General features: G+C 37.3%; 1 protein-coding gene across 11 annotated transcripts in view; it reads left to right on the top strand.

Annotated features, from left to right (window-relative positions):
• Nucleotides 1-14,488, top strand: part of dclk2a (doublecortin-like kinase 2a) — a 96,478-nt gene that overhangs the window by 10,773 nt on the left and 71,217 nt on the right. The window lies entirely within an intron of this gene.

The following is a 14,488-nucleotide window of genomic DNA, read 5'->3' as shown; positions in this document are numbered from 1 at the left end:
GGTAGTAACAGGGACACTGAGCATTCAGCCATGGCCTTCCAAACAGAGACACTATTCAAGAGAGAGTGTGTTTATATCTTTCTCTTTTCATCTGTCCACCTACCTTCCCTCCTTCCTTCCTGTCTATTTGTCTCTCTGTGTTGTTTGCTTTATCCTGTAAAGCTTCAGACACAATGTATCGTTTGTTTGTTGTAATAGTAATGTTGTTACAGTCTCAGATGTTGCAATATGTTGCTTTTTTTGTTTTTGTTTTTTTGATGAGTAAACACACATAAGCTAATTTTTAGGCTTCAGCTTTTGGAAGCTGTGACACTAATAAAAAAAGTACCCAAACCTGCCATAGTATTACCATGGGTTTTTGGACATGCACCATGTTAATACTATTGTATTTTACGAAGTGCCATGGTTTTACCATCTGATACCATCACTGTACCATGGTACTACCACAGTACTTTTTTGTACGGTAAGCAATACAGGGTTCACAAAATTCAGCCAGAATTGACTGTGAAGCTTTACCACCATTTTTTGTCTGTAAAATAAAAATATATTTGAGGAATAATTTAGTTTTTCTACACTATAATCAGTTTCTACACTGGTGAAACCTCTGGAGATCTTCTAGGCACCCTTATGGGTGCTTTAAAAATCCTGTTGTTTACCTAAGGAACTTCAATATAACCCCTTAAGGTGGGTTAACTGGAGGAACCATTGACACTGGTTCTTGCATTAACTTTTGGGTTCCATTTGGTATGTTCTTCATTAAACTGCCATTTTTCTTAAACAATTCCTAAAGGTTCTCCAAAAGGCTCCACCTGTGTGGCGATCTTAGGGAACCTCAAATGATGCCTCCTGTATATAAGAGAATGAGAAACTGTTCTAGGGTGCAAATGACCAAAAGCATCGTTAGCCAACTATGGTTGCAAGTTCCATCATTACCAACATAGTTCAATGATAGGTTGTTTCCCAAAACCGTAGTTCCAACAAACATTCGCAAACAGCATCGCAAAGTTGTGTGGTTCGTACTACAGCTCTCCATCTGTGGTTAGAAGCATAGTTCCTTGTCAGTTTAATGTGTGGACATCATTTCACTTTGCTGAGGTCTTTTGAGATCTTTTATTCAGTATATATCTTTCATTCTATCAAGACTTTGATGATGTTTACATGCATTTAAGAAAACAGATTATTTTACGGGTTTTGCAGAAAGAGGCATTCTGAAACATGTAGATGCGAATGCAGCCATTTAAGTGATTAAAGGCAGTTAAGAGAAAGCGCTTTATCACACACGGTTTCTGTCGGAGAGCATGGCTTTTATGTGTTTATGTTAATGCATAAGTGCCGTTTATATGTTTTTGAGAGTGCGCATGTGCGTATGTGCTCAAGTGTGTCGGGGAACCCCGTAGTTTGATATAAAGGGAATTCCATCTATTGCAGCGGTTGTATCTACACAGTGATCGCAGCTTTCGTGTTTTCAGCAGCTTTCTCGCATTAAACGGCTTCCTGTTGTATGTGTAAATGATATTTTATCATTTAATATCCGCAGAATTTATTACTCCACCTTCTGTGTATTTACTACAGTTTCAGGAAAAAGTCATGACTAGCTAGTTAATTTCTTCAGCGATGCATCGTAGGCTACTATGGTGGTTAAGCAGTGAGTTACATCACTGTATGGGAAACACACCCCATCAGCGAAGTTGACTGGCCTGTCTCTGTGTGTACACACTGTACTGTACTGAATACCAGATTAATAGTTCAGTACCATCTTTTCCTATTGGTCATCCCTTTGGTTGATTTACCTCAATCGCAACAATAGTTCCTTCCTGTACACATGGCTAAGTCAATAGTAAACCAGAAATGACTTTCTTCTGATGAAAGATGGTGTACAATCATACAGAAGCAAAACAAAAACAAAAAATTGGGGACAGGAGAATTATCCCCTTCTGATCTCCTTCAAAAAAGCTGGGGTATGAGCCTGATGGATAGCTGACGCGTCTTGATGATTTTGTCAGGGATTCGACTCAGCAGTGGAGAATGGTATGTGCAGAGCTTCTGGCTGCCTGTCTGCCACTCCAAATCTCTTTGGAATTTAGCAAGGGAGCTCATTGGCATATTCAAAGTCTGTCCCGACTTGATCTGCCTTAATTATGCAAAAGTACCTGCAAGAACTGCTTGGCAAAACTGAATGCAGAATTATTATGGTAATGTTTTAGACTGGTTTACATAACTTAAGAATGCTTGTCTGCTATCTACATAGGTGTGTGCAGAGGTTGCGCTAGAAAAAATATTTATCCGTCACTTTAACGGACTGAGTTGTAAAATTTCCATCATGGTCTATTTTTATCTGTTATACTTGTTTTAATTTTATAAGTACTACATTATAATGGCATATGCATGACAGTGGATAGGCTTAATTATATTTTTGACTCCCCAAGCGCAAGTCTGGTGAAACCAAGGAATTCTTGGGTGAAAGTATCTACCTGTCAATCAACCACTGCGCTAAAACACAATTTTTAAACTTTAGCGGAACGTGCGGCTTTTCAATGAAATAAAATCGGAAAATGCACAGGTTCATGGAACTTCTTCAATGTGCCTGATAGCCTATAACAATAAAGTCACAGATGAGAAGCACACGCATCTCTGAAGCTCTAATGCATGTACTCCTCTAAAATTACTGACAATTCTGCTCTAAACGTAGGCTAATGTTTGCACTTAAATGCAAGTAATTGGCTGAAACGATGTGCCGCTTATTCGCACTTTCATTTTGTTACTATACTTTTTTGTGCTTTATTAATAAAATGACACTGATTATGCAGTAACACACTAACATAATGACTGATGCAGTCAATTATTCAGACATCTCCTCGAAATCCAAACACAGTTGGTCAAAAGAGACGCATACTACCAGGTGTTAATGGTGATGACGCCTGTTAATATGCATCTCAATACCAGACAATAAACAGAGCACACATACACTCACACACGCAGTGGGAGTGTGTGTGAGAGAGACAGTGAAGTCAGAACTGATGCACTAGGTAAAAATATTTTCGTATTTTTTATCTGTCAAAATGACGGACAGCGTTTGAAATTTTCCGTCAGTCTTTGAAAAAATCTGGAAATGACATAGAATTTTCGGTTAATGCAACCCTTGGGTGTGTGAGACTGATGGCAGGAAGCGATTGTTTTAATGTGTTAATATTACACAGCTCTCTGTAATACTTTTGATTCTGATTGGCATTTTGGGGGTCATTATTTATTGTAAGACTAATCATTCATGTTCATACAGTATATGTATTATTTTATGATATTGACTGTCTGACTGTAACTTATCCCTTACTTGTAACATTATCCCTTACTTGAGACCCTTCAATAATCATTAAAACCTCACATACTACATAGTTTACAATCTTCATATTGGAGTTGATTTGTAGACAGCTTTTAAATTGTACCATTTGTTGGACAGTCTAAAAACCTGTAAAGTAGACATTTAGCACAAAGTGCTCTTTTGAATTATTCATTGACATTGAGCAGAGGATGACCAACCAAGGGTAGTTTACGACTAATATATAATGACTGTAGTGGTATTAGTGATTATGATGAGCATGTCATCTAGCCTGCAGCACAAGGGTTTCTGATGTCTGTGAGTGGCTCTGTGGGAGTAGCTCCTGGCACACACATGAATGGGAAAAAGATTGTCGCTGATATGCATTAAAAATGTATGACAGGACAGCACTGCGTACTGTAAAAAAAATGTCCATAATTTTAATGGTAAAACACTGTAAAAATGCTACATTAAAAAACGTTAATTGATTAACGGGTAAAGTTACCTTAAAATATACTGTAAAAAAAAATTATAATATATTTAAAAAGACAATACTATAAAATGTTGTAAAAATTACCTTTTTCAGATGAAAAAAGTATGATTTTACTGTTTAATTAATGGTAAAAATGTATATTATGTTTAGCAAGAGAGTACATATACTTTTTACGACAAATTATTGTTAAAATTACGAGAAAAGAAATACAATAATCGGACATTCCCAGAATTCCCTGTGTGACCCATTACATTTCATTGTATTTTATGGGAATAGTTATGTTTCTTCTTATTTTTAATATCACTTATCTACATTGGGGTGTTCTGTGTTATATTTGATGTAGTTTAGTGAATGTTTATTGCATAATTTTAATTTCACGTGTTACCCTGATGGTGTTTAGTGTTTGTGTGAGTGACGCTGAGCACTGTCTCGTTTATTGGTCATTGGAAAGGCCGCTATTGATGAACTTCATGTCATCATGTGCCTTTCAGTAACTACTATGGTGAGTAACAATACATTATAAAGTGAAAAGCAGATTTTTACAGTTTCAGAAGCTTAAAGTATTAAGTTTATATCATTTAATTACATAAACGTTAATGCATCGTTAAATATACAGGCATCAAAATGACATCTGTAAAGCCTGAAGCGTGGTTACCTTATTTTTTACGGTGAATTTCTGGCAACCACAACTGCCAGTTTTTACCGTAAATTTAAAATAATTATTTTTTTAATTTTATTTTTACAGAGCAGTGATACCCACGGCTTTTAAGTCATTTCAGGAAAATCCCCTTTTTTACTAAGGAGAGAATTTCTGAAATCTCAACATCAGCAGCTGAGCATTTTAGTTTCAGGTTGCAAGATTAACTCAATGTGAATAGATTTGAAAGACAAATATATATATAAAAAAAATGAATAATACAGTTATACTATTCTTTTTTTAATTAATTTATGACTTTTTGCATTTAGTGATAAAGACACTCAATAGGGCATTAGAAGTGGATGGGGGTTGGTATTAAGAAATGACATGAGCTGGATACAAACTTGGGATGGATTCGAACAAGTCAGATTGATACTATAGCCGCTTTTCCACCATCAGGGCAAACGGTTCTGAGCATGGTGAGGAACGATTCCAGTAGCATTTCCACTTGTGAAAAGTTTGGCACGGAACAATTCTAAATGGTTTTTAGCCTGGATTTCTCGGCATGATTAGCATACATTAAGTATATTCAAGCACTACATGCTATTCTTCTAAAATCTGGCCTGTAAACTTGAATGTACCAGTACAGAGTATAAATAATGTTCATCATATCTGCATATGTTCCCTAAATAAGTTACGATTCAGAATAAATTCAAATTAAATAAATTAATTATTATTGAATAAATTACCTTTATCAATTGGATATTTCTGGTTCTGGGCTGCTGATTGGTCAATAAAGCATTCCAGTCATGCTAAAATACATGATTTATGAACTGCTATATCACACCTTACACTCAAAACAGATTTTTGTTGTTTGTTGAATTTACTTAATTAAAAGGAACTAAAGCAACACAATTCTAGATCATCAATTGTAGCATTGATGAAACTGGGCAGGGGATTTCCATTTCCCAGTAAATCGAGTTTGACACACCTAATAAGTTACAACAACAATAGTACATTAATTTGACCTAATCCAACTAATTTATGTTGGTTCAAGGAAACTGACTTAATCTGAAAGTCATAAAATTACTTGTAAAAACTTTGCTTAATTATGGTACATTTATGTTCTTAGCAGGCTTATTATGTACTCTCTGTCTACTGTAAAGTGAGTCATTCAACTGGCAGGTTGAACATCTTGAAAAATTCTCATTAAAGCATATGGAATTAAGATAAAATCAAATCAAATCCCTTTATTGTCACTCAACCATATACCCAAGTGCAACAGTGGGTGAAAGACTTGGGTGCAGTTCCAAGCAACAGCAGTATGACAATTACAATAGACATCTGATTTACACACAACACAATTTACACATCTTGTTACACAACATAATATACAATATACACCTAATAATATACAATATACAGTATACACAAAATAAGAAGACTGTATACAATAAAAATACACTGTACCCCCCCATGTAATCAATGGAAATAATTATGTTGTGTTGTGAAGTGTTGTGTTGACATTCAGCTGTCGGTTTATAGTCAGTTGCCAGTGTGTTATTAAGTGAAGTATAAAATGTGGGTCCAGTCTGAGGCTAATAAAGTGCGATGCTGATATATGTATCGTGAGCGATCAAGAGTTCAATTAAAAATAATTTTATCTTGTTAGGTGGTGAATGTTTGAAATAAATTGGCCCACTCATGCACTTCAGTGCAGTTTATCCTCAGTGCCACTTTACTCTCACAGTTTTTCTGTTCTTAGCCTACAGTAAGATTAAGGTCTTTGATTAATCTTTTTAACACTTGAGGTTCAAGATATACAGATATAAAAATCCTATTAATTTATATTTATATTAATTTAAAATGGCAGCAAAGTGTTGATGGAATGAGAAAGTAAAACAAACACATTTAGATATTTCTTAGATCCTTATTTTTAACAATTGCTGAGTCTACTAGATCAAAATACAATGCAAATCCAATAGACTGATTTAGATGTTATCTGTCCTAGTTAAGCTGCTTTTCACACCCTGAATATCCATTGTTGCCCTCAGCCTGTGTTTGTATGAAAAATCTTTTGGTTGATTCAAGCAAGGCATCCCTGCATGTCATATGCGATTACAGCTGGCACACCCTCACTAGGACTGTGAAGAGTTTGAGGTGGCGTGCCCAATGCACAGCTGCAAACACGCCCGATAAAAAGGACACCTGCTGTTTGTCTCGTTCCAGAGACTATATGTTGCAATGTCAGAAATTTACTTATTTATAAAGGTGTCAATATTTGGCCCCTGGAATTGATTTTCAGGGACATTTTTACCTTTATGAGGTGACTTTTTGTTTTCAATAGAGCCCTTTGTCTCACTGGATTGCATTTATTCGCTGATCACTGTGCTGCACTTACTGATTCCACTGCATCGTTTTATTTCTGTATTCTTTTTCTTTTATATTCTTTTTATAACTTTTTATTCTTATTTCATGTTCTTAATTGGTTTTGAAATAATTGTTTTTATGTATCTTGTATTTTCTTCATCATTTTTATGTAAAGCACTTTGAATTCTCATTGTGTATGAATGTGCTATATAAATAAACTGGTCTTGCCTTGGATTGTGGAGATTTTTTTTTGTTTTTTTTTTTTTGCTGTTGATATCACTCGCCTGTCTTGCAGAGAATTTTACCTCTCAAAGACAAAATACATCAATAAGACTGAGCACATTTACATGCACAGTCTTACACCTATTATGCTTAATAAACCGACAACTTGTAAGGTTGTGTAAATGCCTTATACGTTTTTCTTTTATTGGGGTAAGGTCATAAACGGTTTATGCATAAACCGATAGGCAAATATAGATTTTTGCCCATTACCACGATTTTGCGCTGCATGTAAACATCTTACTGGCTTAGCCAATGTGTGCAAGTGTTGTTCACATGACTGTTTGCATTTTGACATCAAAAACAGAGTGATTTCAAATCTCAAGTAAACATTTTCTTGCATTGTTGGATTTTTTAAAATAAGCTATCAGCGTATTGGTATGCATGTCAACATACTCATTGTTTAAAATGCCTTTGTATGACAGTTACTATAAGCCAGTACCACATTCTTGAATAAGCTATAGAATCTAGTATTTTATCATGGTCAAATAACCATCTGAGCTGTAGCATTAAGCCAGACATTGCCTCAAAATCGAAGAAAACTGTTCATCAAACAACAAAATTATGAATATTTAGGGGTAACATGCATGTTAACACAAGAGCCTCTGGATGCCATCTGCCTCCGAGCATTCCGAGCCTAATTCTCAGCAGGTGGGGGTGGGGTGGAGAGGCATGGGCTTCCCACTGAGACTCCATCCAGCTCTGCTGTAATTGAACCTAACGGCTGGGGGATTTAAAGTGCAGCTGGCAGGTGTGGGTCACGTTTAGGGGGGCTAAGGAATCTGTACTAGGCAACACAAGACTCTCTCAGTCAGATATGCTCCATAATGTAGTCTAACTCCATAAATTCCAATCGCTCTTTTCATTTCTTCTTTTTTCTTTTTCTTTCTTTTGGCAGGAGTTTAGATTTGCTTTGCCAAATCAGTAATCGGTAAATAAGACTGACCAGTTTTTATTTGTTATAGCTGTTAATATGAACTACCTCTCCTACCAGCAGCATGCTTCATGATTAGCTGATAATGGCATTGAATGACATGGTAATAAACCCTCAACCCATAATTGTTTTATAAGACTGGATGAGGACAAGTCTATCCCCAGGGAAACAGCAGAGGGAGGGTACCATTTGAGTAGTCAAGAGGAGTTGAACACTTAAGTGATCATTCCTATCCCTTATTCATCCTACTGCCTCCCTGCACCCCCTCAGTGCCCTTACAAATAGCATGCAAGTCACTTCAAGACCTCATGATTAGATCTTTGTAAGCTTTTAGAATCATTTGTATATTTATGGAAAAACTTCTACATAGATCTTAAGACTAGTGATCAACTGATATGGGTTTTTTAATGGCCAATGCCGATATCCAGAGAACAGGGTGGCCGATAGGCTGATACAATGCCGATATATCACACAATTTAACCATAAACAACATAAACATAAAATTGATAAAAAATGAATAAACTATTATTTAGCACTATATTTACAAATTTTCACACTAAACTTTAACTTTGTAAAAAAGAATTTAAAAAAATAATATTCTATTTTAAATAGTAGATAGCAGTATCTTCTGATTTCTGTATAGTCATCACATTTTTGTAATTTATTTGCACATTAAGAAATTGTTAATATATTAGGAAGAAGGAAATAGTGCACACACAGTAATCCAGCAACCATGGATGGCATTTCCACATTAGCAATCGCATTTTCTCAAAAAATACAGAATTAAACCAATTGCACATACAGTGCATAGTAAATAAACATTTACTTATAGCACACGTGAAGCGCTTTTATTTTGAAGTTGCACTCACACGCTCGTGCAGATTCAGCGCGAGCAGTAATCTTCTGACAGTTTAAACGGCCTGGATCACCTGCTTGGATTGTCACAGACTAACCGTCATGATTTTTGAATCAGAGGAACTTTTGATCCTGATCCTGAAGTTTTGACTCTGGCTGATGGAATACGTGCTTCAGAGGAAGATATCAAATAAAATAAAATAAAATCACTTTTATTGTCACACAACCATATACACAAGTGCAATAGTGGGTGAAAGTCTTGGGTGCAGTTACATAGCAACATAGCAGTCATGACAGTGATGAGACATACACCAATTTACAATAAACATCAGATTTACACATCACAATTTACATATCTAATATACGCATAATTACACAGAACACAATATACAAATAATAATGTACAATGTACAATATACAATACACACAATATAGAATATTGTACAGTATACAATACACACAATATAGAATACACATACACACAATATAGAATACACATTATACAATAAAAATAGTATATATAGTATATATAAAATATACAGTAGGTTGTATTGTACTGTATTGACATTCAGGCTGTCGGTTGATAGTCAGTTGCCAGTGTGTTGTTAAGAGAGAATATAATTTATGACAGTGTGAGATAATAAGATTAATAAAGTGCAGTGCTGATGTATATTGATCGTGAGAGATCAAGAGTTCAAAAGTCTGATTGCTTGGGGGAAGAAGCTGTCATGAAGTCGGCTGGTGCATGTCCTGATGCTGTGATACCGCCTGCCTGATGGTAGCAGTGAGAGCAGCCCATGGCTCGGGTGGCTGGAGTCTCTGATGATCCTCCGAGCTTTTTTCACACACCGCCTGGTATATACTGTATGTCCTGGAAGGAGGGAAACTCACCTCCGATGATGTGTCTGGTTGTTCGCACCACCCTTTGCAGGGCTTTGCGGTTGTGGGCGGTGCAATTGCCATACCAGGCAGTGATGCAGCCAGTCAGGATGCTCTCTACAGTGCTGGTGTAGAACCGTGTGAGGATGTGGCGGTTCATTCCAAACTTCCTCAGCCGTCTCAGGAAGAAGAGGTGCTGATGAGCCTTCTTCACAACGGCCTCAGTGTGGACGGACCATGTGAGTTCCTCAGTGATGTGGACACCCAGGAACTTGAAGCTGCTGACTCTCTCCACCGGTGCTCATGGTGATGGGACTGTGTTCTCTGTCTTTTCTCCTGAAGTCCACCACAAGCTCCTTTGTCTTGCTGACATTGAGGGAGAGGTTGTGCTCCTGACACCAGCATGTCAGAGTGTGCACCTCCTCTCTGTAGGCCGTTTCATCATTGTCAGTCATCAGACCTACCACCTTCGTATCATCAGCAAACTTAATGATGGCAGTGGAGCTGAGTGTTGCCACACAGTTATGTGTGTACAGGGAATACAGGAGTGGGCTGAGAACACAGCCCTGTGGGGCTCCAGTGTTGAGGGTCAGTGATGAGGAGATGTTGCTGCCCATTCTAACCACCTGGCATCTACTTGACAGGAAGTCCAGGATCCAGCTGCACAGCGAGCTGTTTAAGACCAGAGCCTGGAGTTTCACATCAAGCTTGGAGGGCACTATGGTGTGGAATGCTGAGCTGTAGTCTACAAACAGCATTCTCACATAAGTGTTCCTTTTTTCCAGGTGGGAGAGAGCAGTGTGTAGTGTAGATTCAATGGTATCATCAGTGGAGCGGTTGTTGTGGTAAGCAAACTGCAATGGGTCCAGTGAGGGAGGCATCACAGAGCAGATGTAATCTCTGATTAGTCTCTCAAAGCATTTGCAGATGATGGGGGTCAGAGCAACAGGACGCCAGTCATTTAAGCAAGTGATTTTGGATTGCTTTGGTACAGGCACAATGGTGGACATTTTAAAGCATGTGGGAACCACAGACAAGGAGAAGGAAAGGTTGAAAATGTCCGTAAAAACACCAGCCAGTTGGTTTGCGCACGCTCTGATGACACGGCCCGTCTGGACCCGTGGCTTTACGGATATTCACCCGTCGGAAGGATCGGGTTACATCCACTACAGAGACGGAGAGCGAACTAACCCCTGTAGCTTCGGCCTCAAAAGCTCTCTCCGCGAGGGAGGTGTTATTTCCCTTGAAACGAGCATAAAAGTATTTAGCTCATCCGGGAGAGAGGCAGCGGTGTTCACAGCAGAGTTTTTATTCCCTTTAAAGTCCATGATGATATTAATTCCCTGCCACATGCTTCTAGAGTTGGTGGTGTTAAACTGTCCTTCAATCTTGTCACTGTACTGGCGTTTTGCTGCTCTGATAGGTTTGCGGAGTGCATAACTGACTTGTTTATGCGGAATTAAAAGCGGAGGTTCGCGCATCAAGTGCTGCGTGAACATCGCTATTTATCCATGGCTTCTGGTTGGGGTAGATCCATATTGTTTTGGTCGGAACGACATCCTCTACGCACTTTCTGATGAAACACGTTACGCTATCAGCATAGAGCTTGATGTCATCATCAGAGGCGGACCGGAACATCTCCCAGTCCACGTAATCAAAACAGGCTTGTAGCGTGGAATCTGATTGGTCCGACCAGCACTGGATTGTTCTGAGGGTGGGTGCTTCCTGTTTCAGTTTCTGCCTGTAAGCGGGCAGAAGCAGAATGGAAGAGTGGTCCGATTTGCAACCGTCTTATATTAGATATCGACGGGAAGGAAATGCAACATTTTCATGAGGTTCGTGAATTACATCTTTTTAAACGAGATATCTGCATATTTGCAGATGGTAGATAATAGAAGTTTTATTGATATTTGCCTTTTATCATTAGAAAAGTTACAGGGAACTGTTGAGGAGAAACTGCTAGAATACGTGCTTCAGAGGAAGATTTATGAGCATTACACAGGATGCTGAATCTGCTGAAGTTGTGTGAGGTTGGTTTATTACATCTATTTAAATGAGATATGTGCATATTTGCAGACAGTATATGATATTAGTTTTATTGATATTTGCCTTTATATCATTAGACAAGACAGTTAAAGATGTGTGCATATTTGCAGACGGTATCCACTTTATTTTGCAACGCAGAAGAAGCGGCTGCATTTCCAGTGAATGTGACAAAGTTTTGCTGCAATTGACCGCAGTGTAAAAAACTAGAAGGTTATAATACCAGAATTTTGTGATATGGGCTTATAAACTATCACACAACCACAGGATAAACAGCAGAATTATGTGCCAATGTCAGATAATTTTCTAATGTCAGCATTTATAGTAAAAGATTAAGTAAATCATTCACTTGTTGCATTGAAGAGACGGTAATAAAATCTGCTTCTTTCTTTACTGAGATCGTGACGATGCAGTCTTTCTTGTCTCCATGTAAACCTCCGTTCATATGTACCTGCATAGCCTCCGATGATGCCTTTATATATTTTTTCCAAAGGCGATGTTTCAAAAGCCATGCTGAATGTGAGATCTGTGCGTCTGTTTACTATGCACGCTAAAAAAGAGAGAATGCTCTCTGACAAGAACAGAGAGTAAAAGGCGTTTATTATGTTGCCAAGATGAAATAAGATGCAGTTTTGGTGCAAAGAAAGTTGAAGCAACCCGGCATCTTTCTTCTCTCTACTGGTTGTGTAAAGTTTGTGGAGGCGTGTCAGCGTCTGATTTCATTCATTCTGCCTGTGCAACAGTGTGTGATAAAACGATGGTAAAAATGCAATAAACGATAAAACTATATGCGCTCAAAACCAATGAGTTTATGAAAATAATAAACGTAATTAATGATAATAATTTGTTGACATTTATTGCCAGCCTGTGATATAAAGCAGCATAATGTTGTATTTTTGTATCGCTAAAATAGCTGGAAGTGGCTTATACCGGAAGTGGTCCACATTCAAGGTTGATAATGGCGGCGCCCTAGTTTCGCTGAAAAATTGATATCTACCTTTTTATCATTAAACAAGACAGTTAAAAGTAACAGGGAACTGTTGAGGAGAGAGAGGGAAAATTAAACAGGTTAGCACTTTAACATTATGAGCTCAAATGCATCTCCCATGGCTCATATTTGCAGACCGTTTAAATGAGACTGTGTTGCACACTGGTCTACACGATGGCACAGAACAACAAAACAAACCATGATTGGTCGTTTACATGTCTCAGTCGCTTCATATGCAAGCAGGCGTTTCTCAGCGCCCTCAAGAAACAAATTGGCCAAAGAGGAAAATGTATATATTGCTGATATATTGGTCGACCACTACTTAAGACCTTAAAGGCATGTTCCGGGTTCAATACAAGTCAATCGACAGCATTTGTAGCAAAATATTGATTACCACAAAAATTTATTTTGACTCGTTCCTCCTTTTCTTAAAAAAAAAAAAAAAGCAAAAATCTTGGTTACAGTGTTGTATTTACAATGGAAGTGAATGGGGGCCATTTGATTTGTGTTAAAAGACTCATGTATCAAAAGTTTAGCCAGAAGACGTGAACAATATGCATGTTAACATGATTTTAGTGTGATAAAATTGCTTAACCTTTTCTGTGTAAAGTTATAGCCAATTTTGCAACTTTGTTGCCATGACGATGTAATGTCAACAAAGCCTAAAATCCTAAAACGACAGCTCAAATAATACATGAGTTTGAACAGAACAATTAATGTAAATGCTTTAACAAAATTATAAGCTTCACATTTCTGGTTTTAAACTCTCCAAAAATTGGCCACATTCACTTTCATTGTCCCCAATTACTTCCATTGTTAGTGCCAAACTGTCACCTCGATATTTGCTTTTTTTTTTTTTTTAAGAAAAGGAGGGACGAGTCGGAATACATTTTTGTGGTAATCAACATTATGCAACAAATGCTGTTGATTGAGCTTAACTTGTATTGAACCCGGAATATTCCTTTAAGCTTTTTGAAGTCTGCTTGGAAATGAGAAATATGCACAAGTACCACACGTTTTCTGTACCCAAGCCAGTAATCTTACTGTATACTTGCAAAAAGATTGGATTTGTATAGCTGCAGATTTGAGCAAAAGGAAAATAAGTGTGGCCTTTAAAGTCAACATGAAATGGTTCGCATCCCATTTTACAGTGGCTCAGTGGTTAAGGCTCTATGGCATTATATTGATTACCACAAAAATTTATTTACGACTCTTCCGTCCTTTTCTTTAAAAAAAAAAAGCAAAAATCGAAGTAACAGTGAGGCACTTACCAAGGAGGAGTATGTGGCCAATTTTGGGGGGTTTAACAGCAGAAATGTGAAGCTTATAATTTTATAAAAGCACTTACATTAATTCTTCTGTTAAAACTCATGTAATATTTGAACGGTAAAGTTGTTTAAATCGTAATTTTAACAGTCATTTTAAATATATTTTTTTAAGTTTGCTATAATTTTACACAGAAAAGGAAAGCGATTTTATCACACTAAAATCATGTTAACATGCATATTGTTTACGTCTTGTGGCTTTACTTCTGAAACAGTGAGTATTTTAACGTTTATTGGTGGATTGGCCCCATTCACTTCCATTGTAAGTGCCTCACTGTAACCCAGATTTTTGCTTTTTTTAAGAAAAGGAGGGGCAAGTCAAAATGTATTTTTGTGGTAATAAATGTTATACCACAAATGCTGTTGATTGAG

This window comes from Myxocyprinus asiaticus, chromosome 7 (assembly GCF_019703515.2).
Source record: "Myxocyprinus asiaticus isolate MX2 ecotype Aquarium Trade chromosome 7, UBuf_Myxa_2, whole genome shotgun sequence".
In the NCBI taxonomy this organism is placed as follows: Eukaryota; Metazoa; Chordata; class Actinopteri; order Cypriniformes; family Catostomidae; genus Myxocyprinus; species Myxocyprinus asiaticus.
Note: the sequence above shows the minus strand (reverse complement) of the source record. Positions and strands in the feature narration are given on the sequence as shown.